Consider the following 19484-nt stretch of genomic DNA (forward strand, 5'->3'; position numbering starts at 1 on the left):
CATAAGATTAATTATTCGTAGCAACAAAAGATGAGAATAAAAAAACTACAGAAGAACCAAATATAAATATATGAGATTAAGTTCTTTTCTTGTTCTTTAATATTAAATTCTTTTCAACGGTACGGGAAGGAAGGGAAAATTTTGTTAGATGTTATAAAGAAGAAAATGACTTACTTGGCTGTTATAAAGAACAATTGGAACTTGGATCTTGTGGAAAGATGTGGAAAGGAAGGAAAAATTTTACAAAATTTCCTTCCCTAGTTTGGTTCCAAGAAAATAGAGGAAATTTTCAAATCCAAGTTCAACTTTTCTCTCAATTTCCGTCTCACGTTCCCTCTCATTTCCCTCATAATCATTTTCCCTTCTTTTCTTCTTCTTTCCCTAATTCCAAACAAAACCAAAAGGAGAAGTAAAAGCAGCACAATCCCAGAGAGAGAGAGAGAGAGAGAGAGAGAGAGAGAGAGAGAGATGGTGGAGTAAGTAGCCACAGAAGCAGCAACCAACCAGGCAACCACCATCGATTAAATTAACAAAGACAACTTCATTCTAACCACCAAAACAAAAGCTTAACAGAGTGATTGGATTATGTTGTCTTCTGAAATTAAATTAACCTAGAAGATGTCAATATAAGAACACCCCCACCACCACCACCACACACCACACCCCCCCCCCCCCCCCTCCCCAAAAAAAAAAAAGTACTCCAAGAATTAATTAATACCATCAGGGTTCCCTAGAGGATCACTTCTGTTGGTCCAAATAGCAACCCAAGAGGAGGGGTGAATTGGGTATCTCAAATATAATGCGAAATTTAAAAAACTAATTGACTGATTATTCAAGATATTCTACCACAACTTGTTATTCAATAATATATCAATTTACTCATGCGATATAGATATGCAAAATTGAAAGTAAAGAGAGTAGGGAAGAGAAAATCGAACGCAAGGATTTATAGTAGTTCGATCCGTAACTTCACGGCCTAGTCCACTCCCCAAGTGTCCAACTTTGGATTTGCTGCACTATCTCCAATAGTTACAATCTTCTAGCTTCGCGGGTGCTAGACAACCTTTACAACGAGCAATCTATCCCCAATCGCTCCGACTAATTTTGACTCCGGTGCTAGTCACACCTAACTCAACTAGTTTTGACTCCGGTGCTAGTAACACCTAATCACCAAGTGATTTGCTCTCTAAAACCACTCACAAAAAGTAATCACTCACAAAAGGATAAACACTCACAAGAGTACGAACAAGGGTGTACAATCCCTTTTACAATGAAGATCAAAATACAAACTCTCTCACACACAAGTGTATAGATATCAAGATGAAGTGTAGTTGTATGTCTGATAGATTTTCAAGTGATGCTTACGGCAATTTCCTTCGAAAGTTCTCTGTGTAATGCTTCCTCTTGCTTCTCTTTTTATTCTTCAAAGAATATGACTGTTGGAGAACTTTTACCGTTAGACACAACAGGCTCCTCCCTTACCATTCTTGATTTCTTCAATCAGGAAATCAATCTTCCTTTTTTTTTTAATGAGCCCATCATTTAGCCGTTAGAACCAATTTAGGTAGCCAATCAACTCTTGTAGTTTCCATTTCTTTGCCACTAAAATGTGCAATCCATTTGTAACTTGGGAAGCTCCATTAGCCGATGGAAATATAAAATCATGAAACCGATAACTCATCCATTTGAATCAATCTCTAGCCAATTAAGTTAGGAGAAGATTTGTCCATAATCTTCCTCCTTTCAATTTATCTTAGCTATTGAAGATAGTGATTTGGTGTAGCAATGTTTCCAGTGTACTTTAACCAAATCCTACAAAATAAACATGAATTCAAATGAGTACCAAATATCACAATATTAATTATATTTCAATTCCAATATATTTTGTTATCATCAAAATCAATAACGTATTCTATAGAAACCTTTGGGCTAACAACTTCATTACCACAATCCACAAAGAGTGGATTTTAGCGACTACTAGATACGAAGACACAATTAATAAGGATGACTTATAAATTAAGCTGATGCTATAGGACAAGGGTGAAATGCCATGGCATAATCAATTTCCCAATGCTCTCTCCCCCCTGGCAGCAGACAACTTGGAACCTCCACCCATTCCCTCGCCACCATATTGTAAGCAATCAGGGTGTAGATTGGCCTCGATGGCACGCACATGCACAACAAGAGTAAACCTCCTTTGTTACCAAACCAAAACACAAGACTGAGCCTTTCATGAAACCTTTCTGGCATTCTGTCAACCTCCATCCACGCGAGGGTCTCCTTTTGCAACTCCCATATGCACACACACGTGGAAGCAACATTCTCATCTGTCAGAAACCCCACAAGCAGGATCTTCCCCACACACTCCGCAATTACTGGGTCATTACCCAAATGGGTAGGTGTGGGCACAGCAAATTGCTGCCAAACACGTGTTTCCACGTTGTAAGACACGATCCCTTCAGGGTAGGAACTTAGGAAGTAGATCGTGTCACCAATGGACACTGTCTGGGCCCACCTACAGTGATGTGACAAATTCAGCATAACATCGAAGGGTATGCTTCCAAGAGTTCTCTATGGAGTCATAAACTTCATAGTCCCCGTGTAAACCTAATTGAAGAATCTTATAGCCCCCACTAGTCAATCCACAGTTAAGAGTCATCCCCACTGCAACATAGGATGGGATGTCACCTGTCACAGGCAACTCCTTGAAAGATTGAGTAAGAGGGTTCCCGAAGTAATATCTTCCGAACAAAACATCCATCAAGCAAACAAGGCCACCAGCTGAAGCCACCGGGCAGACAAATATATCAGGCACGCCATGGATGGTGGTACAGCGGTGCCATTTATTCATAGAAGGGTCATATAAGGCTGTATCACGCTGATCATCAAAGACGGCATAAATCCAGGGCCAGGATTGTTGGAGTTCTTCAAATTGCTTGCGGAACCAATGAGAGGTCAGAAAGGAATTCCACTTCCTACAGCCCGCGCAGAAACGGAAGACCGTGGCCACAGGTAGTCTTGCAAGGACAGCTTCCTGAAACTTTTCAGGAAGTTCCTTCCAAACTTGTGGTTCCATGTGGTCTGGGCAACTATTTGAGGTAAACTGAAATAAATAACGAATATAAATACACTTCTATTAACCGGCAAGAAGAAAGAATAGTAAAAAGATACAATAGATATGGTAGATAAAAAACAGGCAACTAGCAGATAGTGATTGGAGTTTGACTGTCAAAGTGGTCCCCCAGGGCTTTTATTATCACCGGAGTGGTCCCCCTATTAGTAAATGATGTTTTATCATTCCATTTGTGGTATGCTATGGGTAGACTTCTACAGTTTACAAACGTAGAACCTAACTCTTCCATGATAAACATCTCCTAAAAACAGGTGTTATTTTTCAAAAAAATTTGTGCAAAAGTCAATGAACTTAGTCGTGGTGTGGCTTCACAGTTCTGAAAACTGAGACATCATCAAGTTTTTAGAAAGTCAGATACCCCAGTTTTTGAATGAAAGACTTCTCAGTTTTAAAAACTATGATTGGACAAGGGGTGACTTGCACATGACTCAGAGATTTCGCAGTTTTAAAAACTAAAGGAATTCCACCATTAGTCTGCACTTTGAGACTTGAATCACAAACCACAATAAGAAGTCCAATGCTCGGCCCACTAAGGTAACCACTGCAGTCAAAAGATATCGAAGTATGGTGTAGCAATATTTGTTCTCAACTTTCATATGGGGATATAAATAACAGGTTATATTTGGCTTCAATAAGCTTATGACGAGAGCCACTCGTCTTTGCTTTCTGACATATGATACTTATTTCCTCTGAAACTAAAGGAAAGATCCCTCTCGAAAGGCTACTCCTCCTATGCTTCCTTCGAAGGTTCAAACTGTCCGAGCTCAAAGAAGCTCAAAGGAACAAGCTTTACGACAGTTCTTTACTCACCAATAGAAGACTGATAACAACTGATTAAGGGCAGGAGAGATCTTTAAGATAGAAAGATAAAAATCTGATGAGCAAACCAGATTGAATGGTTACTAGGGGTGTAAACGAGCCGAGTTGAACTGAATATTGGCATGTTCGAGCTCGGCTCAATCAGAATTCGTATGGCTCGAACTCGGCTCGAGTTCGAATCAAGCCGGAAAATCTCGGCTCGAGCTCGACTCGCCAAGCATGTACAAAGCTCGAGCTCAGCTCGTTAGTTTTCGGTCTGGAATAAACAAGCCGGCTCTGCTCGAACTCGAGCTCGAATTCGTCAAGTGTCAATAGTTCAGCCTTAATATTGAAAAATTGGCTAAACAAGCCGAGTCGAACCGAATATTGGCATGTTCGAGCCGAGCCGAACCTATATATTTCGAGCCGAGCCGAGCCCTGCTAGGTTCGAGCTTGGCTCGTTTATCAAACAAGCCGCAAAATCAAGCTCGAGCTCGCTCATTTATCATTTGAACCGAGCCCTTACCGAGCCGAACTCGCGAGCTGCTCAGCTCATTTACAACCCTAATGGTTACTTGTTAATGTTTTGGACCAGAATTACCACAAAAACCTTACGGTTTGGTTACTTTGGTCCGGAACTGTTTGGCAGTTCTTATGAGTTTTTGTGCACCCCATCGTTAACGGTGTTTTTGGAACTTGAGGAAAGAAATGACAAAGAAGAGAAAATTTAAGAATTTTTCTTTCCATGGTTTGGTCCTAGAGAAAGATAAGGGGTAGTTTCAAAAATAAGTTCAATTTTCTATCCAATTTCTTCTAACTTTCCCTCTAATTTTCCTCCTTCCCATTTCTTTCCTCAAGTTCCAAACATACCCTAAGCACTTTAAAATAAAAACTGAAATTCATTTTACCAAGTTACATAATTAGCAAATAACAGGAGTGAGCGAAAGCAAATTGATGCCAACAGATTACATTCTCCTAAGAAATCAAAGCAACTTGTGAGTTGTGAAACTGATCCAAAATCAGAAACACGTTGCTTTGTGGCTATTTTATAAGACTCGCATTCAAAATCATTTGAGCCACAAATACAATTGTGTGTGCGCACAACTCCATATATAGTGATATTAAGGGGCCGTTCAGCTAAATAAGCCATGTGGCTTATTTTTTTATCCTCATTCAAATTTTCTTTTGCATTTGTTAGTTTTTTGTCAATTTTTTGGGGATTACTGCTTCGTCATGACGAAAGGAATCTAAAAAATAAAAAATTAGGATTGAAACCTAATTTTTTTGATTAAAGACAAAAATAAGCCAATAAGCCAATTTTTTCGTTTTTATTCAAAAAAAATTAGATTTCGATCGTAATTTTTTACTTTTTAGATTCCTCTTTTCATGAAGAAGTAATAATCCCCAAAAAATTGACAAAAAACTAACAAATGCGAAAAAATTTTGAATAAAAAAATATAAGCCAAGTGACTTATTTAACCGAACGGCCCCTAAGTATGTGCTGCCTAGTTCTCAACAAAAACACATCTAGATGGTCAAATTTGAAGTTAAATTTGTTACCCATTGGCAGAATCCAAAATTTACAGGCCTAATATAAAGCAAGAAATTGTACATGCCTATTGTACAAGAATAAAGACGATGATCCAATAATAGCAATAAAAAATAAAAAAAGGTTAGATCGTAATGTTAACCACCATGCAATGCAGAGATTAACAAGGAAAACCATTTTTGCTTTAAAGAGATACATCTATCAAAATCAGCACAAGAAAAACAGCAGAAATTGTCACAATTTTATCTCCTTTCTAGCCCCCAAAAGCTGTGGATGGGCCCTTTTTTTTATTTTTATTCGGGTTGTGGATGGCCTATTAGGCACACTAAAATTTGAACAAAATAGGGCAAGAAATTTGAACCAATCTATGTGCTGCAAGATTGCAACACAACAGTGGGTGCCACACAAATGAAGAATGGGAAGAGTACATGAGGTTCCCCTTCAGGCATATGGCAGTTACTAAAATGACTTCGGAGTCAGGACCACAGGAGGTGATATGCGATGTGAATCCTTAGTTATTGTGAGCTTTAGAGCTTTGGGAGACAAGCAATTTGAATCCTTAGCGAGCCCGTCTCTATAGGTGATATGTGAGCCATGGGATTCAAGTGGTCACAGTGGCCGCTGAGGGATGGAGGATCCTCCCATGGCCTCTTAGAGGCAGAGGACCTCCATATACCCACAAGGCCACAACAAGAAAAATAAAGAACTTTGACAATCGTTCAAGAAGTTTTCACACAACCAAATAGATAGCAATAGCATAAACTAGCATGGGAACTTTCAAAAAAAAAAAACAGTGAAGTTTTCCTTTTATGCCGTAAAAGTTACATGATGCATGAGATTTCGAATTTCGTTATTTAAACCTCTCTCAATAGGTGCTTTAAGGCATTGGTTAACAAAACCGTCAATCACATAATAAAAAATGAAGTAAGATACTAGCCAAAAAGAAGGGTATTATTTGTTCTAAGCAAACAACAAAAGACCATGTCACTTTACCTAAAAAGTGGGGAAAGAAAGAACACAAAGAATGGGCAAGTACTTGGCACTTAAACAGAAATTTCTCTACTCTCACAAACTCCGCAGATAACCACAGATTGTCATTGCTTAATATTGACGTTATGGCACAAAACTAACATAAATAACAACACGTGCGCGCATACACACACAGAGAGAGAGAGAGAGAGAGAGAGACAGAGAACCTTGCAGCAATTGATCTCCATATTCGATAGAGCCGTATTCTTCCTGTTAGCAGGCCCAATACGCATGGGCCTGGTTGAGCAGTACTTTCCATTCATTTCCTGCATAGCACGTAATTGTTCACCTTCATCTCCGAACCTGACAAACCCATAGCTAGCCCTTCGCCCGTCCAGTCATGATATCGGTTACAATCTTTGCACCCTTAACCGAGGGATAGTAAGGGCTGAATGTTTGTTGCAGCACTTGATCTGTGACATCAGGTGCCAAGTCTCCCTCAAATATAGTGAAGTGGGCGCCACCAGGCTGGGCAGCAGCAGCTGCCGAGTACTGTGGTTGTGCGGCCACCGCTGCTGCCTGAGGAGGCTGCTGTTGTTGGTAATACATCTGTTGGCTGTTGCGGCTGCGGTTGGTACTGGTAAGGTTGCTGCTGTTGAGGGGGTGGTGATTGTTGTTTGTTACCCAAATTATGCAACCTAGAGGGGGGGTGAATAGGATTGCTAGTAATAATTACCAATAAAAATTTATCTCTAACAATATATGCAAACAATAAGTATGCAATCAAAATAGAGAGATAGAGAGATAGAACCCGTTTATAGTGGTTCGGTCCGGATTTGTCCACGGTCCGGCCCTACTCCACTTCTCCTCAAGCAATTACTTGAAGGTTAGACTAATCTTTAAAAGATTACAACTTGTAAGTCTTGCGGGTGCTTACAAGAACCGAATGCCTCTAGCTTTCCCGAGGAGCTAGCACAACCGCAAGAATTTTCTCCGAAAACTTCTCAAAAACAATAACACCCAAATTCCAACCCGAATTTGGTCTTCTAAGCTTTCAAGTGTTTGACTCAAACACTCACTTAGGAAATACAAGTATGTGAAGAAGGTATGAAAATTATCGCTCACGACTTGTACAAATTTTCTCTCAAGAATAATATGAAAGTGGAAGAACAATGAGAATTTTTGGCTTTGATCTTTTGAGAATTTGCTCTTGCAATAATATGGAATGTTGTAGCTTGTGTGTGTGTACTCATTAATGAGTTCTTGATGCCTTATATAGCCATCCATATGCTTCCTAGCCGTTGGAAACTAGCCGTTGGAACTAGCCGTTGGAAACTAGCCGTTTGAAACTAGCCGTTGGAAACTAGCCGTTTGAAACTAGCCGTTGGAAACTAGCCGTTTGAAACTAGCCGTTGGAAACTAGCCGTTTGATAGAGTGGTCATCCGGGTGGTCGTCCGGTTGTCACAGCTTTCTGTTCAGACAGCCGGCTTGTCAGCCGGTTCGTCAACCTGTGGCTCACAATTTCATCTAAATAAACCGTTAAAGCATGTATTGAGCTCAATAAAGTCTTTGTAAATATAAATCATGAATCCAAGAGACTTTATGCTATATTTCAAGGTCACGAAAATATTTAATTCGGGAATCGACTTTTCGATAATTTTGTATTTGCCGAATAAAAATATCATTGAATTAATCATCAAAATAATTAATAGAGATGCATATAAATTTTCACAAATTATAATGCATACATTTTTCAACAATAATTGCTTGAGGAGAAGTGGAGTAGGGCCGGACCGTGGACAAATCCGGACCGAACCACTATAAACGGGTTCTATCTCTCTATCTCTCTATTTTGATTGCATACTTATTGTTTGCATATATTGTTAGAGATAAATTTTTATTGGTAATTATTACTAGCAATCCTATTCACCCCCCCTCTAGGTTGCATAATTTGGGTAACAATTGGTATCAGAGCCTCGGCTCTTGTTTGTAGATTTAACCATCTAAGAGTTAAGATCCATGGCAACCACTAGTAATGTTTCTTGTATCGAAGGTCAATCGTCCAATAGACCTCCCTTGTTCACCGGAGAAAATTACTCTCATTGGAAAAATAGAATGATGATCTTTATTCAATCCACGGATTATGATCTATGGAAAATTATCAAAAATGGTCCCATTATTCCTACTAAGAAAGTTGGAGAAGAGACTATACCTAAACCAGATTATGAGTGGAGTCATTTGGAAAAGGCTTCAATAGAAAAGAACTATAGAGCTATGAACCTTCTTTTTTGTGCTATTACTCCCAATGAATATGATTGTGTTTCCGCATGTGAATCGGCTAAAGAAATATGGGATAAGTTAGAAATGTCACATGAAGGAGATAGTCAAGTTAAGGAGTCCAAAATTGATATTCTTGTGCATAGCTATGAGCTCTTCAAAATGAAACCGGATGAATCTATATCTCAAATGTTTGCTAGATTTGCTAGTATTACTAACGGTTTAAAAGCTCTTGGAAAGATTTACAGTCAATCCGAAATGACAAGGAAGGTGCTCCGTTCCATGCCAACCAATTGGGACACTACCACCTCCATCATCCTACAATCCAAAGATTTCTCAACATACACGATGGACAAGCTCATGGGATCTCTCATGACGGAGGAAATGCATCACAACCTCAAGGGTGAAAAAGAGAAGAAAGTTAAGGATCTTGCCTTCAAAAGTACAACAAGCAAATCAAAAAGCAAGGAGGATTCAAGCAACGAAAGTGAGGATGATGAAATGGCGCTCATCACAAAAACGTTCAAGAAACTCCTCAAAAATAGAGCATCTCACAAAGGCAGAGGATTTTCAAGAAAAGATGGAGGCAAAGAAGAAAATAGTAAAAAGGATCCAATCATTTGCTACGAGTGCAAGAAGCCCGGCCACATCAAAAGTGAATGTCCATATGCAAAAAAATATTCAAAGAAGGACAAAAAGAGAGCTATGATGGCCGCATGGGACAATAGTGACGATAGTAGCTCCGATGAGGACGATGAGCAACAAGAGGTCGCTAACTTGTGTTTCATGGCCATCGAAGAAAACGAGGTAGATCTCGACTCATCCTATTCCTTTGATGAATTATTTATTGCCTATAAAGAGTTGAAAGTAGAATTTGAAAAGGTTGTTTCTAAAAACAAATTTCTTAAAAAGATTGCTAAAGATCTTTCACTAGAAATAAATGATTTAATTGAAGAGAAAGATATTTTGGAGGAAGAAAATGAAAGTTTAAGAACCTCTTTGGAAAAAGAAAAAGAGTATTTGAAGGATACTTCCAAAAACGAATCTTTAGAAAAACAAATTGATGATTTAACTAATTCTCTTTCAAAACTCACTAATGGAAAAGAAAGTTTAGACATTCTTCTTGGAAAACAAATGGTTTCTTTTCACAAGGCCGGAATTGGTTATAATCCCACTCAACACAAAAATCTTTTTGAAAAAGATGTTCCTCCTTCTAGCCATTCTAAATTGACATGTCATTATTGTGGTAAAATTGGTCATATTTCTCCTACATGTCCTATGAAAGGATACTCATCTTCTAATGCAAAAAAGGTTTGGGTTCCTAAGAACCGTATCAATGCTAACCTTCAAGGACCCAAGATGATTTGGGTACCAAAAGTCAAGAATTGATGTGCTATTGTAGGTATGCTTCAAAAGTTCTCTCAAGGAAGGAAGTTGGTACCTTGATAGTGGATGTTCAAGACACATGACCGGTGACAAGAGGGCTTTCAATTCTCTTTCGTCTAAAGATGGTGGACATGTCACATTTGGAGACAACAACAAAGGAAAAATCATAGGAATCGGCAATATAGGTAATTCTCCTATTATTGAAGATGTTTTACTTGTTAATGGTTTAAAACACAATCTTCTTAGCATAAGTCAATTATGTGATAGAGGAAATCGTGTTATCTTTGAAAAATCCAAATGTATCATTGAAAATGACAAAAGCAACAAGACACTCTTCGTTGGACAAAGATTTGAAAATGTATATGTTTTTAATCTCAATGATTTAAGTAATTGTGATATAAAATGTTTTTCCGCTTTGAGTGAAAATAGTTGGCTTTGGCATAGGCGCCTAGGACATGCAAGTATGGATGCTATTTCAAAACTCTCTAAAAAAAATTTGGTAAAAGGTCTTCCTAAAATCAAATTTGAAAAAGATAGACTTTGTGGTCCTTGCCAACAAGGAAAACAAACCAAGGTTTCTTTTAAGTCCAAAAATATTGTTTCAACTACTAGACCTTTGCAATTACTTCATATGGATTTGTTTGGACCAACTCGCTCTCCAAGTCTTTGTGGAAACTATTATTGTCTTGTTGTTGTTGATGATTTCTCTAGATATACATGGGTGATGTTCCTAGCTCATAAGAATGAGGCTTATCCTAATTTCACTAAACTTTGTAGAAGAGTTCAAAATGAAAAAGGCTTTGTTATTTCTAACATTCGTACGGATCATGGAAAAGAACTTGACAATTCTTTATATGAAAAGTTTTGTGATGAACATGGTATTGGTCATAACTTTTCTGTACCTCGTACTCCTCAACAAAATGGAGTAGTTGAGAGAAAGAATCGTACTCTGGAAGAAATGGCCCGCACTATGCTTTGTGAAAACTCTTTGCCAAAATATTTTTGGGCGGAAGCCGTTAATACCTCATGCTATATTTTGAATCGAGTTTTAATTAGGCCTATCCTCAAGAAAACTCCTTATGAGCTTTGGAATGGTAGAATACCCAACATTAATTACTTTCATGCCTTCGGTTGTAAATGTTATGTATTAAACAATGGAAAAGATAACTTGGGTAAATTTGATTCAAAATCGGATGAAGGCATCTTTATTGGTTACTCTCTTACTAGCAAAGCATATAGAATTTATAATAAGCGCACTAATCTTGTTGAAGAATCTATTCACGTTTCCTTTGATGAATCTAATCCTTGTGCTACTAAGGATGTTGTTGATAATGATGACTTAGAGATTACACATAAGATTCATGACTTGACAATTCAAGAAAAAGTTGATGGTGATACTCAAGTAGAAAGCTCTCAAATCAAAGAAGATGAAGTTATTAATCAACCTCAAGATGCCATGGGAGACAACCAAGATCTTTCCAAGGATTGGAGATTCGTGCAAAACCATCCAAAGGACTTGATTCTTGGAGAAGTTTCGAAAGGGGTAACCACTCGCTCGTCTCATAGAAATTTTTGTGAAAATCAAGCTTTTGTTTCTCAAATTGAGCCTAAAAACTTTCCGGAAGCTCAAGATGATGAAAATTGGATTTTGGCCATGCAAGATGAGTTAAATCAATTTGAAAGGAATAAAGTTTGGGCATTAGTACCTAAGCCTCTTGATCACACTATTATAGGTACTAAATGGGTTTTTCGTAACAAGCTAGATGAATCCGGAAATATTGTTAGGAATAAAGCTAGACTTGTTGCTCAAGGTTATAATCAAGAAGAAGGTATTGATTTTGAAGAAACTTTTGCACCGGTAGCTAGATTAGAGGCTATTCGCATATTACTTGCCTTTGCATCTTTCAAAAATTTCAAGCTTTATCAAATGGATGTGAAAAGTGCATTTTTGAATGGGTTCATAAATGAGGAAGTTTATGTCAAACAACCTCCCGACTTTGAAGATCATGTATACCCCGATCATGTTTTTAAACTCTCAAAAGCTTTATATGGTTTGAAGCAAGCACCACGTGCATGGTATGATAGACTTAGTTCATTCTTGCTTGACAATGGCTTTACTCGTGGAAAAATTGATACTACTCTTTTCATTAAAGCCAAAGGTAAAGATATGCTCATTATTCAAATATATGTTGATGATATTGTCTTTGGTGCCACTAATGATAATATGTGCAAAGAGTTTGCTAAGTGTATGCAAGGTGAATTTGAAATGAGTATGATGGGGGAGCTTAACTTCTTCCTCGGACTTCAAATCAAGCAAACTAATGAGGGGATCCTAATCAACCAAGCCAAGTATGCGAAAGAACTTATTAAGAAGTTTGGCATGGAAGGATCAAAGCCAACGAGCACACCAATGAGCACATCAACTAAGCTAGACAAAGATGAGAATGGTAAGGCCGTCAATGAAAAGATGTATCGAGGTATGATCGGCTCATTACTTTATCTCACGGCAAGTAGACCTGATATAATGTTTAGTGTCTGCATGTGTGCTAGATTTCAATCATGTCCTAAAGAATCGCATTTAAAAGCTATTAAACGTATTTTTAAATATGTTGCCGGTTCTCATGACTTAGGATTGTTTTATCCACGTGGAGTTGCATTTGATTTAATTGGTTATTCAGATGCGGATTTTGGAGGTTTCAAAGTTGATTGTAAAAGTACAAGTGGGACTTGCCAATTTCTAGGGCACTCTCTAGTGTCTTGGCATAGCAAGAAACAAAATTCCGTAGCTCTATCTACCGCTGAGGCGGAATATGTAGCGGCCGGAAGCTGTTGTGCCCAAATATTGTGGATCAAACAACAAATGGAGGATTTCAATTTGCAATATGATCATATTCCTATTAAATGTGATAATACTAGTGCAATTAGCTTAACCAAGAATCCGATTCAACATTCTCGAACAAAACATATTGAGATTAGACATCATTTTATAAGAGATCATGTTCAAAAAGAGGATATTGAACTTAACTTTATTAGTACCGACAAGCAATTGGCGGACATTTTCACAAAACCCCTTGGTGAAGAACAATTTTGTTTCATTCGACGAGAACTCGGCATGTCTAATCATTTATGAAAAAGTTTTGTGTTCTTGATGTCAAAAGTTTTTTTTTTGGATTCAATGTTGAGTTGATTGAATTCGTAAATATCATACTTGATGGAGAGTACAAATGATCTTGATAAAGAAATCACCCTCCAAACATTTTATCATATGATTCATTTTCCTGTGTTTGGTATGCAGAAAATCAGTTTTATGGTCTTTAATGCTACTCCTCTTAAACGTTTTCTGGACTTAACCTGCATTTGTCAGTGTAGAGACCCGTATTTTATTTCCATAATTCTTTATGTTTTATTAAGGCATGAGTTGTGATATAAAATGGAGAATGAGTTCGGATGTCGAATGTGCTAGAATTTAGAAGTTCGGGATGCAAGTGTAATATGCATGGGTGTATAAGTGAAGGTGTGTGTAGGGGATAATTCTCCCCCACATATATTTCTTTTCTTTTCCGGGCAGACACACACACGTTTCTCTCTCTCTACTCCCTCGACCGACTCTCTCTCTTTCTCACCTCTCCTCCAAACTTCTCTCTTCGATTTCATCGCCTTAGAATGAGATTTCGGAAAAATCCCAAGTACTAAAGTTGTTCTACGCGACGAGATCTTCCTATTGATCGAAGAAGAATCATGATCGGAGCACTTTGAGGTTTCCTCCATGTTCGGGCTTGCTTCTAACCCTCGAGGTAGGGATCTCCTACATTCTTTACATGTTTAAGTGTTGGTTAGATGTACAAGAATCAAGTTTGATCATTTATTTTGAGTCTTGAACAAATCTGTTATATGCTGATAATTTCGTGGGTTTTTGGAAATCTGTCTTTTGGGAGCCCTCTGCTAGAAATCACTGGCATTTGTCATGATTAAGACCTCAAGGGGCGGGTCAGGGTCGTGACAGTCAGTCGGATGTCCAAGCGGATGTCCAACCGGACAACCGTGAGGATTGAGACTTATTCAAGCTTTTGCGTTGCTAACTCTGATTTATTAAGTCTGTTACACTTAGTTTGTATGAACTTCATGGCTTAGTGCTTAAATTGTCTCTTATATACTTCGCCGATATGAATTTCTTGTCTCTAAGCTTGCAGGGATAATCATTCTCGGTAATACCCCTCGCATTCTTTAAAAAGCTCTCTTTTATGGGGAGCATGTATTAAGGGGACACAACAATAAACACCCGAACACAATTTTCTTCCCCTACTCTTGTCCTATTCGGCGCCGCATCCCCTATCCTATCTCTATTCGGCGCCGCCCCTATCCTATCTCTATTCGGTGCCGCATCCCCTATTATCTCTCTTTCGGCGCAGCAATTCAATCAATTCGGCGCACCATTTCAAACAATTCGGCGCACCATTTCAAACAATTCGGCGCCGCATCTCTATCCCTTATCCTCAAACACTTCTCTCATACTCTATAAATTCCACAACACTCTCTCTATCTCCTCATCTATCTATCTCTCCTTCTTTCTCGGCCTAAAACTCTCCAAATCTCTATCCTTCAAAATCGAGCAATGGCAAACATACCGCAAGGGTTACCGTTTGAGTTTTACGAAAGAGATGCCGAACGAGCAGAGTTCAGGTTGTTTATCCAAACCATTTGGATGCAACTCTTTATCTTCATTCTGCTGTGTGCGTTACTTACAATAAGAATACCACCATGGTTCGGGTGGAATGTAAATGTGGATACTCTGTGGTATTGGATTGGCATTGTAGCTGCCGCTGTAGCAGCCATTATTCGAGAATACGAAAATCAAGGACGCCAAGCTCTCAATGAACGAAGATAGAGTGCTACAGGGCAAGAGCGGCATGGTGCTGGAACCATGGCCCTATTGTTTTTCTCTTTTTAGTTTTTTTTTTAATGATGTCACAGGGGGAGAAAAAGCCAAGTTTTAATTGATCTATCTTGCCATTTTGGGCAAATTTAAAAAATTGCTTGCTATGATCTGATGATTATTGCTATTACTCGTTGATCATAGATAACTGCTTTGGTGCATGTATTAAGGGGGAGATTGGCATAACTCCTACTTGAATAAAAACTATCATTTTGTGTCATCATCAAAAAGGGGGAGATTGTTGAAAAATGTATGCATTATAATTTGTGAAAATTTATATGCATCTCTATTAATTATTTTGATGATTAATTCAATGATATTTTTATTCGGCAAATACAAAATTATCGAAAAGTCGATTCCCGAATTAAATATTTTCGTGACCTTGAAATATAGCATAAAGTCTCTTGGATTCATGATTTATATTTACAAAGACTTTATTGAGCTCAATACATGCTTTAACGGTTTATTTAGATGAAATTGTGAGCCACAGGTTGACGAACCGGCTGACAAGCCGGCTGTCTGAACAGAAAGCTGTGACAACCGGACGACCACCCGGATGACCACTCTATCAAACGGCTAGTTTCCAACGGCTAGTTTCAAACGGCTAGTTTCCAACGGCTAGTTTCAAACGGCTAGTTTCCAACGGCTAGTTTCAAACGGCTAGTTTCCAACGGCTAGTTCCAACGGCTAGTTTCCAACGGCTAGGAAGCATATGGATGGCTATATAAGGCATCAAGAACTCATTAATGAGTACACACACACAAGCTACAACATTCCATATTATTGCAAGAGCAAATTCTCAAAAGATCAAAGCCAAAAATTCTCATTGTTCTTCCACTTTCATATTATTCTTGAGAGAAAATTTGTACAAGTCGTGAGCGATAATTTTCATACCTTCTTCACATACTTGTATTTCCTAAGTGAGTGTTTGAGTCAAACACTTGAAAGCTTAGAAGACCAAATTCGGGTTGGAATTTGGGTGTTATTGTTTTTGAGAAGTTTTCGGAGAAAATTCTTGCGGTTGTGCTAGCTCCTCGGGAAAGCTAGAGGCATTCGGTTCTTGTAAGCACCCGCAAGACTTACAAGTTGTAATCTTTTAAAGATTAGTCTAACCTTCAAGTAATTGCTTGAGGAGAAGTGGAGTAGGGCCGGACCGTGGACAAATCCGGACCGAACCACTATAAACGGGTTCTATCTCTCTATCTCTCTATTTTGATTGCATACTTATTGTTTGCATATATTGTTAGAGATAAATTTTTATTGGTAATTATTACTAGCAATCCTATTCACCCCCCCTCTAGGTTGCATAATTTGGGTAACATTGTTGATTGGCCATCATCCATTGTTGCTGCTGTTGGTATTGAAGGTACTGATTCTGTTGCTGTTGGTTGTATGTAGGAGGAGGAGCGGCCATTTGTTGGGGTACTCCGTTGGGTGACGTCGTCGGAACCTTGCAGCAATTGATCCCCATATTCGATAGAGAAAAACTTGATAATTGCTCCCGAAATCCACTTAATAGATGTTGGGTATCATGCAGCAATTGATTCTCGGTTGCTTCCAATAGAGAAACGAGGTCTTAGAGCATGCACAACAAATGCTACGTATTTTAGATAAGAAAAAAGTGATTTTTTTTTTTTTTAAATTTAGCTAGTCAATTTTCTTGAACCATGCTCCAACAATGCTATCCACTCTAACCCAATTCTTCGTAAATGACCAAACCAAACCGAGCCTTAAGTCTCAATCAATTTTCCAGAAATGTTTTTCTATTCAATTCCACCCTATTCCAATGCAAACACAAGCACCCATTGTTGCTTCAAAGCATTCAATACCTCGGCCCAATTTCCAGCTTCAAAGTCTTCAATAGGCTCAGAATTAAATCAAACACTCATTTTTCAAAAAAATCCAATGAAGCTTAAGCTTCAAGCAACAGCAGGACGAAAAAGGGGAAAAGCAAAATTTTAAGTCAAGACTCAAGAATAGATGACACAAGACTTGATCTGACAAACCAGCGACTCTTCTGGTAAATGAGAAAGAATAGGGAAAATCTGGAATACAAGATGACATATAACTTGATTGACAACCGAATTAGTGAAGAAACATTAAAAGTAGATTAAAGGGAAAAGTAATGAAATAAAGGAAACTGGCCTAAGTAAGGGCACACACTATAAGAGTTTGACGTTTCAACTGAAATCAGCTCCCTGCCCCTATAGAGCCTCTTAACACCCTGTTTCAAGACAATGATTTTCTAAGTTGTATTATAGTATTCATCAAGTTCTACGAGAATAATGGAAGGAAATGACTTTGAAAGTTGATGGCTTGACGCTTTATCCAAAAATCAAGAGAATAAAACTGAAGGGATTCAATTTAACAATATGTTTAGCAGACAGCACTAAGACAAATACTGTAAAAAAGAATACAACAGGCAACCATTTCAGAGGCCAAATTAGGATAATTAAAGCACATGATAACATTTGAAGAGTTTCAAAGCACCAATGACTACAAAAAGGCTATCCGAGGTATTTGATTTCAGCCAAAATATACGTCTATGGTATGGCTGGCTTACCCGTATTCATCTTGTTAGCAGGCCCAATATGCATGGGCCTGGTTGAGCAGTACTTTTCCATTCATTTCGTGCACAGCGCGCAATTGTTCACCTTCATCTCCGAACCTGACAAACCCATAGCCCTTCGCCCGTCCAGTCATCATATCCGTTACAATCTTTGCACGCTTAACTGAGGGATAGTGCGGACTGAATGTTTGTTGCAGCACTTGATCCGTGACATCAGGAGCCAAGTCTCCCACAAATATAGTGAAGTCGGCGCCACCGGGCTGGGCAGTGGCAGCCGCCGGGTACTGCGGTTGCGCGGCCGCCACCGCTGCCTGAGGAGGCTGTTGTTGTTGGTAATGCAGATGCTGTTACTGCGGTTGGCACGGGTAAGGTTGCTGCTGTTGAGGGGGTGGTGTTGTTGTTGATTGGCCATCATCTATTGTTTCTGCTGTTGGTATTGAAGGTATTGATTCTGTTGCTGTTGGTGGTCGTACGTAGGAGGAGGAGCGGCCATTTGTTGGGGTACTCCGTTCGGTGACGGTTGCTGCATCGTCGTCGAAACCCTAACTTTTTCGTAAGCAAAAAGAGTAGTGTATTTCTGGAGAGAAAGGGAGAGACGGGACTCTGCCTTATATAGGTATCAAAACGCAAAGATGATTTAAAAAATAGAAAATGATTTTCGCACCTTATTTTTTTTACGATGAAAACTTGTCTTTTAGTTTAGAAATTATACATAGTAAGTAATACTAAAAGACAAATTTTGGAACGTCGCTGTAAAAAAAGTGAAATGCCAAGATCATTTTTCATAAAAAAAATATGAACTGTTTCAATACATGTCGATATTCAATAAAGATAATTTTTTTAATAAATATTCTTCTCAACATACCCTGCTATATCTGCGGTTCAGATTAAGGAAATACCGAGCACACAATTCTCTAACTTTTCTTAAAGATTACTTCAGATTTTAGGGCTTGAATTCTGGAAAAAAAAAGTTGAACGAAATAGATCAATTAATTACAAATACACAATTTGGTCGAGTTTTTCCAAAACCACTCGAATAATTATTTTATAGTTATTAAACAATTCAGATCATTAGTATAGAATCTCGAAGTAGGTCCCACATGACGATGCACTGCATGTTGTATGCTAGTATTTGATTGAGAGGGTAATTTAGAAAGTTTGCCTAACATAGGCAAAAAGGTGAAGTGCGCGAGGTGTATTGCACTTTTTCTACTCTTAATTAGATGTTAAACAGTTTAAAAGTGTCGTTGTTGCATCAAGCCATGTCTGGTTTAAGATAAAAGACATCGATTGCCTTGTGATTTACTCGTTTTGTATTTGTTAGACGATTAGTTTGGTTTTGTCCAAATTCTTAAGTATCGCTGAACGTTTATCAATACAATCTTTCACAAAGAAAAAAAAAAATTGATTACACGAGTTAGATTCGTGCACTCTCCAATTAAGAAAGATGATTGAAATCCAGTTGCTCTTTGTTTACTACGGAGTACTATCTTTGGTTGTCCATAACTCCTTTACTTCTCCTATTCTCCTAGAGAAGTACGGCTACCTCTGGTTAATAAGTATTGAAAATAATACTAATTCACTATGCTTAGGCTTAAAACAGAACAAAAAGCTCAGTTGAAGCCCATGAAGTATATTCATTTTCGGCACTTATTTTCTACTTTTTTTCAAGCATGTATGTATGTATGTTTACTTCAAAACTAATTTCTTGCAGCTCCCTAAAACCCATTAAAGCCCGTCTAACAACCAACCAATGGAGAGCTTTTATACAACATTACTATGGTAAATCATTACGCCAAATTTTGACTTTGCTGGCGGTTTTATTACTAGAGGTAGTGAAATACTATATCGGCAAAGGAGGTTATAGTG

At 38.3% G+C, this 19484-nt stretch overlaps 1 pseudogene; it reads right to left on the reverse strand.

Moving 5' to 3' along the window:
- Nucleotides 1-1941: 1941 nt before the first annotated feature.
- LOC131311096 (F-box only protein 6-like) lies at nucleotides 1942-18212 on the reverse strand (annotated as a pseudogene).
- Between the last annotated feature and the right edge of the window lie 1272 nt (nucleotides 18213-19484).

Source organism: Rhododendron vialii, chromosome 2a, assembly GCF_030253575.1.
Source record: "Rhododendron vialii isolate Sample 1 chromosome 2a, ASM3025357v1".
Classification (NCBI taxonomy): Eukaryota; Viridiplantae; Streptophyta; class Magnoliopsida; order Ericales; family Ericaceae; genus Rhododendron; species Rhododendron vialii.